A 7,878-nucleotide genomic window follows, 5' to 3' on the forward strand; every position below is an offset into this window, starting at 1 on the left:
TGATGAAAGAAGATTCTATGAATGATGAGGAAAACTGAAGCTCGGAATAAAAAAAAAAAAAAGATGATTCGAGCAAACGACACGGAAAAAAAATATGAAAAAGGGGAAAAAATAAGAGGATAAATAAAGACAAAGTGGCGGAAAAAGGATGAAAAGCGATAAATGGAAAAGAGAAAACGCGAAACAAAATGTGACAAAGGTCGCGAATGATTCCCCTTCAAAAACCTGAACACGGGAACAAGAATTTTAAAAAGAGAAATATATATATAAAAAAAAAAAAAATAGAAAGAAGAGAAAAAATATAAACAAACAAACGTATCGAGAGTAAAAAAAAAGAAAAAAAAAATAGGTATTGAAGAGATAAAAGGAAGGGAGATGAGAACAGTAACTGACACACACGAATGTAAAATCACGAATACATGAGAAAAACACAAAACTTGGACATGAAAGAGAAAAAAAAAATAAAAAATAGAAAAAAATAAAAATGAAAATAAAAACAGATAAAAAAAAAACAACACTTGGACATGAAAGACAAAATAAAAGAAAAAAAAAGTACAGCTAAAAATAATGAATAAAGTGAAATATCTTACTTTTAAAGGAGAAAAAAACACGATAAGCCTCGATTCAAATAGCATATAAAAGAGGATCCAACACTAAAGACGCAACACAAGAGCTTTCCCAAGATTAAAAGAGCTTTCCAATATCTGTTGAGTGTAATACCAAGGGATGGCTGTAGAAAGAATGGAAATGCATCACAATCGTTTAGCATTAAGGAAGAACATGCCAGATGGTAGTGAAAGGGTTAAAAGCAAACCAGAACACAAGGGGATATAGAAAAGAAGGCAAATAAAAGCAGATATACAAAAAGGGATATTAACAGGAACGAAGGTGAAAGAAATGACATGAACAAAATAAAATAACAGGAAAAATCTAAAGAATCAGCAAGGAAAAAGAAATATAAGAGAAAAGAAACTCAGATTGCCCAAAGAAAGTAAGGAAAAGGTAAACAAACGAGGAAAGTCAGACACAACAGGTAAAAAGATGAAAACAAAACAAATGTAAAAGAAAAATACACAAAAAATATAAGAATAAAAAAATAATGTTTACAACTTCAAAAATAGAAAAAAAATAAAATAAAAACACCTTGAGCAAAATTAACTAAAAAACCTAATAAAGAAAACCCATGAAAGAAAAAACAGAAAAATTGTTCAAAACTCAGAAAAATAGATAATTTTCCCTAACACACATTAAATTAAAAACTAATCAAGAAATAGACAAAACTTAAACAAAAAACACGAAAAAAGAGAGAAATTGTCCCCCCCTTACACAATCAGCTGCAGGTAAACAGGGTACAATCAGGAACAGAAAGGTAAGGTATTGAGGAGTGTTTACCTGCACGTTTATCTGCCAGCCTGCCAATCACGGCCCGCGCATCAACACAACACAATGAGCGCCAATTGCATTTCAGGATTAATTCTAGTTTTCCCGCCGCTCTCATCTCCGCTCCCCTGATGCTGGCGGTGGTGGTGGTGGTAGGTAAGGATGGTGGTGGTGGTGGTAGGTAAGGGTGGTGGTAGTGGTGGTAAAGATGGTGGTGGTGAAACAATACTAGAATAGGAGAAACTAAAATATGTCCAACCACTACAAAGAGAATAACATTAATGAATACCTTAATGATGATGTCAATACTCCTTAACCATTCTTCTTGAAAAGCTTAACCCCTTCAATACTGGGACACATTTTTACCTTGAGATTTGTGTGCGACTGGACCATTTTATTGACTTTAAGAAGGATCTATGGACGTCAGAAGATTAATTGCCAGAGTCTTCACTATTTTAATCCTCCACCTAAGATTGTGAAGCTGTATAAAATCACCAGATAGTAAGTAGAATGAATATTGAAGCGCGTCATGGTACTCAAGGGGTTTAAAACAAAAGAGATGTAGCGTCCACTCTCGTCAAAGAATTATAATTGGTTACTAGTCCAGGGTCCGAGTGTAGGTTGGGCTTCCTCACTGGGGCAACAGTTTCCTAGCGGGTGGGCTTTCAGATAGGAGGTACCCCAAAAGTATCCCCTTTAGCCCATAAATTCCCGTGAAAAGCCCACATGGTATAAAAAACAACAACAATAATGGATACGTCAATGATGATGTAAGCACTTCTTAACCATCACACTCTCCAACTCTTCTCCAAATGCATTAAAGCACAACAAAATCTATGTCCTTGCGTCCAATCTCGTCAAAAAAATGATTGCTTAGTAATTGTGGGAAGAGAAGCAATTTGAATATGTAGATAATTTGAAGATACGAAAAACTGGAGGTAATTTTTCATGCTTTTCACTACAAGTTTTTCGTTTAAACCTTTGAGTCTCCGAGATAACCTAAACCGGTTCTCCTATTCCTCGCTAACCCTCTTCAGTAACATGAACGTTTTCCTATTCATTCCTTTTACTATTAGGCAATATAATACAGCATTTTTCACCTTAACATTTGATTCTCTGACATATACTAAACAAATCTATGGTTCTCCTGTGCCTCGCTAAATCTCTTCAGTAACATGGCACGCTTTCATATTCATTCTCATTACTATTTGGCAGTTTAACACAGCTTCAGAAACTTGTGTGGGTATTAAAATAGTGAAAGCTCTGGCCATTAATTCCTTCAATACTGGGACACATTTATACCTTGAGATTTGTGTACGCTTAGACCATTTCATTGACATTGGGATGGATCTATGGAGGTCAGAAGATTAATGGCCAGAGTCTTCACATTTTCTACTTCCAACATAATATCCTGAAGCTGTATAAACTCACCAAATAGTAAGCAAGAATGAATATGAAAAGGTGTCATGGTAGTGGAAGGGCTAATCTTCCTGCCCTCCATAGACCCTCCCTAGTGTAAATAAAAAGCGTCTTAACTTAGCAAAACTCAAGGTAGAAACGCGTCCTAGTACTGAAGCGATTAAATGTGTGTAAACTTGAAGGAAAATCTTTAAACGCAAAAATCGTAAAAAGAAAAGAAAAAAATAATAAATCAAAGAGAAACGAAAGGAAGATAGGACGGGGAACAGAGGGGATGTTTGGGGAAAGGAGAAGGGGAAGGGGAGGTGATCAGTGAGGGGAAATGAAGGGACAAACGAAGGGAACCACAAACACGAGGAAAGACTCATGAAAACTTCTGTTATTGCCACTAAAAGATTGATGAAGGGAGGAGGAGGAGGAGGAGGAGGAGGAGGAGGAGGAGGAGGAGGAGGAGGAGGAGGAGGAGGAGGAGGAGGAGGATGGGAATGTGTATGGGTAAGAAGGAAGTGAATGGAGGTCAGAGAGAGAGAGAGAGAGAGAGAGAGAGAGAGAGAGAGAGAGAGAGAGAGAGAGAGAGAGAGAGAGAGAGAGAGAGAGAGAGAGAGAGAGAGAGAGAGAGAGAGATATTAATATTAAAATGAATTGCTGTCAAGATATAGAGAAAAAAGTTTGAGAGTAAAGGAAGAGGAGGAGGAGGAGGAGGAATTCACAGAAGCGCAAGTAAGTTCAGATCCACGTCAAGGTCTTATCTTACAGAGAGAGAGAGAGAGAGAGAGAGAGAGAGAGAGAGAGAGAGAGAGAGAGAGAGAGAGAGAGAGAGAGAGAGAGAGAGAGAGAGAGAGAGAGAGAGAGAGAGAGAGAGAGAGACTGCTTTAATACAGACAAACACAGACTCAAATTTAGGGTACACACATTACCTTGATAGATGAACGCTACACACACACACACACACACACACACACACACACACACACACACACACACACACACACATTCAAACACAAGTGATGTAGATTCTGTCTCCAGCTTCTCCTTTGGACCATGAAAGTAAGCAAGATTATCACCAGGAGGAGGAGGAGGAGGAGGAGGAGGAGGAGGAGGAGGAGGAGGAGGAGGAGGAGGAGGACACAAAGGAACTCAAAGAAAGAATGAGAATGACATATTGACATTTACAAGGATGAGGAAAGTTACTCTAGAGGTTAGACATTCACACAAGTAAACTGAAGAATGTAAGATAGGAAAGAGAGAAGCGATCTCCCCACCAACCCTACAGAGAAAAAGAGAGAAAAGAAGAACAGAAAAAGCAGAAAAAAGTAACAGGATGAGAAAAGAAACAAGGAAAAAGAAGGAAGAGAAAAAAAAGAGAAAGTGAAAGAAAGAAAAGAAATACAAACTGGGATACAAATGTGAACTGAAACTGGAGGAAGAGAAGGAGGAGGAGGAGGAGGAGGAGGAGGAGGAATACAAAGGAATACAAAGGAAAGCCAAACAGCAACAGACATGTTGGTCCTTTCGAGGCTGTTTGGTAACTACTTCTAACTGGCTACAGATAAGAGAGACAGGACAGTACAGAAGAAGGCTCCTCCCCACCCACCACTCCCTCCAGCTTTCGCTGGCATGGAAAATAGCTTGGAAAAGTACCATGCAGTATGGAAAAAACTGACATGGAATTTTCACAGGAAAGGATGAAAGGAGATTCTATTATTCACCCTACGGTGAACTCTACATATCTATCTATAAGAAAGTTAATATAGTATCATGTTTAATTATTCAGACAAGAAGAGAGCTTGTTGGGGTTATTCTTTAAATATTTATCAATTTTGTTTTTGAATGATGCAATGGAAGTACTGTTTACTATTTCTGAAGGAAGCTTATTCCAAATGTTAACTATTCTATTAAAGAAAAAGTGCTTTGCCTCGTGGGTTTTAAAGCGTTTTGGTGTAATTTTAAATCCATTATTCCTTGTTATGGTGGAATGATCAATAGTAAAATATTTATTGACATCAAGGTTGTTGTATCCCTGAAAAATTTTGAAAACTTCGATTAGGTCTCCTCTTATCCTGCGCTTTGTTAAGCTGAATAAATTTAATGCTTCCAGTCGTTCCTCATACGGCTTGTTTCTCAATCTCGGAATCATCTTGGTCACTCTACGCTGGATCCTTTCCAGTTTTTCAATGTCTTTTCTGTAATATGGTGACCAGAACTGCACACAGTATTCAAGCTGAGGACGCACCAATGAGTTATATAAAGTAAGGATAACTTTTTCTGATTTAAATTCAAAGGTTCTTCCAATGAACCCAACTAATTTATTTGCATTCTTTACTGCTTCTGTGCAGTGTTTGCTCGGCTTGAGATCTTTAGACACCACAATACCAAGATCTTTTTCATTCTCAGCACTTTCCAGAGGTACATTACTCATTACGTATTTTGCTTGTACATTGTTACTTCCAATGTGTAAGACTTTACACTTTTCTATATTGAATTTCATTTGCCATTTTTCTGCCCAGCGTGTCAGTTTATTTAAGTCACACTGTAGTTCTTGCCATTGTGACGTTGATGTAACTTTGCTCATTATTTTGGTGTCGTCCGCGAATTTGCTTATTTTACAAGTGATTCCTTCATCAATATCATTAATATAAACAATGAAAAGAACTGGTCCTAATACAGAGCCTTGAGGAACACCACTTTTCACATTGTGCCACTCTGATTCTTTTCCATTTATAACAACTCGTTGCTTTCTGTCAGAGAGCCAGTCTTCCAACCATTTCAGGGTATTTCCAGCTATGCCGTGAGCTTTTACTTTGCTGATTAGCCTCTTGTGAGGGACAGTGTCGAAAGCTTTCTGGAAATCAAGATAAATAACATCCACTGCTTTTGTCTCGTCATACGAGTTAAAAACTTCATAAAAGAAGTCTAGTAGGTTTGTTAAGCAGGATCTCTTGTTTCTGAAACCATGTTGTGAATCCTTCATGATCTTATTTTCTTCTAAAAATTTGACAATCTTATCTCTGATTATCGTTTCCATCAGCTTGCACACTACTGAAGTAAGGCTGATTGGTCTGTAATTAGCTGGGAGTGATTTATTTCCTTTCTTGAAAATGGGCGTGACATTTGCTAGCTTCCACTCCTGGGGACTTTCCTGCTTGTAAAGTTTTATTGAATATAATCGTGAGTGGTTTCACGAGCTCATTTTTCGCTTCTTTGAGAAGCCTGGGTGATATCTTGTCTGGTCCAGGCGTTTTGTTTACGTTCATGCTGTTCATGACTGTGAGGATTTCTTTTCTGTAACTATGAAGTCAGGCAGTGTTTTGCCTTGTGCCTGAGGCTCTGGCATGGGCAGACTATTTTGGACATCTTCAGTCGTGAAGACTGTTGAGAAGAATCTATTTAGGACGTTTGCCATTTCAGCTTCGTTATCTATTTGGTTTCCGTTTTCTGTTATGAGTGGACCAATTGTTGAGGCTAAGACTCTTTTGGATTTTACATAACTGTGAAATTCCTTTGGGTTGGTTTTACAGGAGTTTGCGATCTGAGCTTCTACAGATTTTTTGCTGCTTTTTATCAACTTTTTTGCTTTTCTACGCAATCTGTCATGCTCTAATTTATCATTATTATGCTGTGTTAATTTGTATTTGTTGTATGCTTCTTTCTTTGCTAGAAGACAGCTTTTAATTTCATTATTCCACCATTTCGGTTTGGTGTTTAGTATTTTCCTTCTGTTTCTTAGTGGTATACACATCTTAGCTGTATCATTTATCTTTTCAGCAAACACCTCCCATGTCTTATCTACATCTGGTGTTTCCAGCAGTATATTCCAGTCAATGGATGCAAGCTGCATACGGAGTCTTGTGTAGTTTGCACGCCGATAGTCTGGCACTTTTTCTTTACTTTCATTCACTTTTCCTTTGTCAAAATTTATGGTGAATTTTAAGGTGCGATGATCGCTGGAACTGAATTCTGGTCCAATTTCCACATTTTCAATAGTATTCTCATCATTTGTTAGAACGATATCAAGGATATTGTTTCCTCTTGTCGGATGCTTGATGTGTTGGTGGAGGGAGCTTTCAAGCATGCTATTATACAGCTGCTGGCCAGCGTGAGCTGTCAGTGGTTCGCCCCACCTTGTGACTGGAAGGTTAAAATCTCCCATAATTATGCAATTGTTTACGCAGCAAATGTCCGCGATTTGTTCATACAATTGTTCGTCTGTGGCGGGTGACTGGGCTGGAGGACGATAGACGAGACCTAATGATATTCTTCGGGATTTATTTTCTATATGAATGAAATTGACATCTATGTTTGCAATGGTTGAAGTTGGCATCACACGAGCACGAAGATTACTTTTAACGTAAAACATTACACCGCCCCCTGTACGGTGAGATCTTTCGCTACTAAAAATGTTATAGCCATCAAGTGAGTATTCTGCGAGGTAATCTCTGTGTGTTGTATTAATCCAAGTTTCTGTGATGCCGATGATGTCATAGTTTTCTTGATGTATAAGAGCTTGGAGCTCATTAAATTTATTTCGTAAACTACGGGCATTGAAATAGCAAGCTCTGATCTTGCCTGAATCTGAAGATGAACTTACGACGCTGAAGTTCCTTCTGCCACCTGCACGTTTTTTGATCTGTGGAGACAAACTTTATCATGAATTAATCTCCCCATCCTGGCTGCTCCCACTGCATTTAGGTGGAGACCGTCTCTGTGAAATAATTTGTGTTCATTATAGAAGTCATTCCACATGTTAAGAAACTCGACGTTTTCCTGTTGGCAAAGAGTCTTCAATCTGTTATTAGTACTGAAAGCAAGGTTATAGAAACGTGCGTCCGCGTTGATCCTCGGGAGAATACCTGAAATTACAATATTTCTTGATTTAGTCTTGTATTTCTTGATCATCTCCTTGTACTTCTCCATCAGTTCTTCTGAGCGGGAGCGGTGGACGTCATTTGTACCTGCGTGGATGACATAAAGTGTATCATTAGTGGCGTCCTTTGTCACGTCCTCAACACAGTCCGTGATGTCACGGAGTGTGGCTCCTGGAAGGCAGTAGCGTCGTCTACGAGATGGCACACGTCCACA

Source organism: Portunus trituberculatus, chromosome 27 (genome assembly GCF_017591435.1).
Source record: "Portunus trituberculatus isolate SZX2019 chromosome 27, ASM1759143v1, whole genome shotgun sequence".
NCBI lineage: Eukaryota > Metazoa > Arthropoda > Malacostraca > Decapoda > Portunidae > Portunus > Portunus trituberculatus.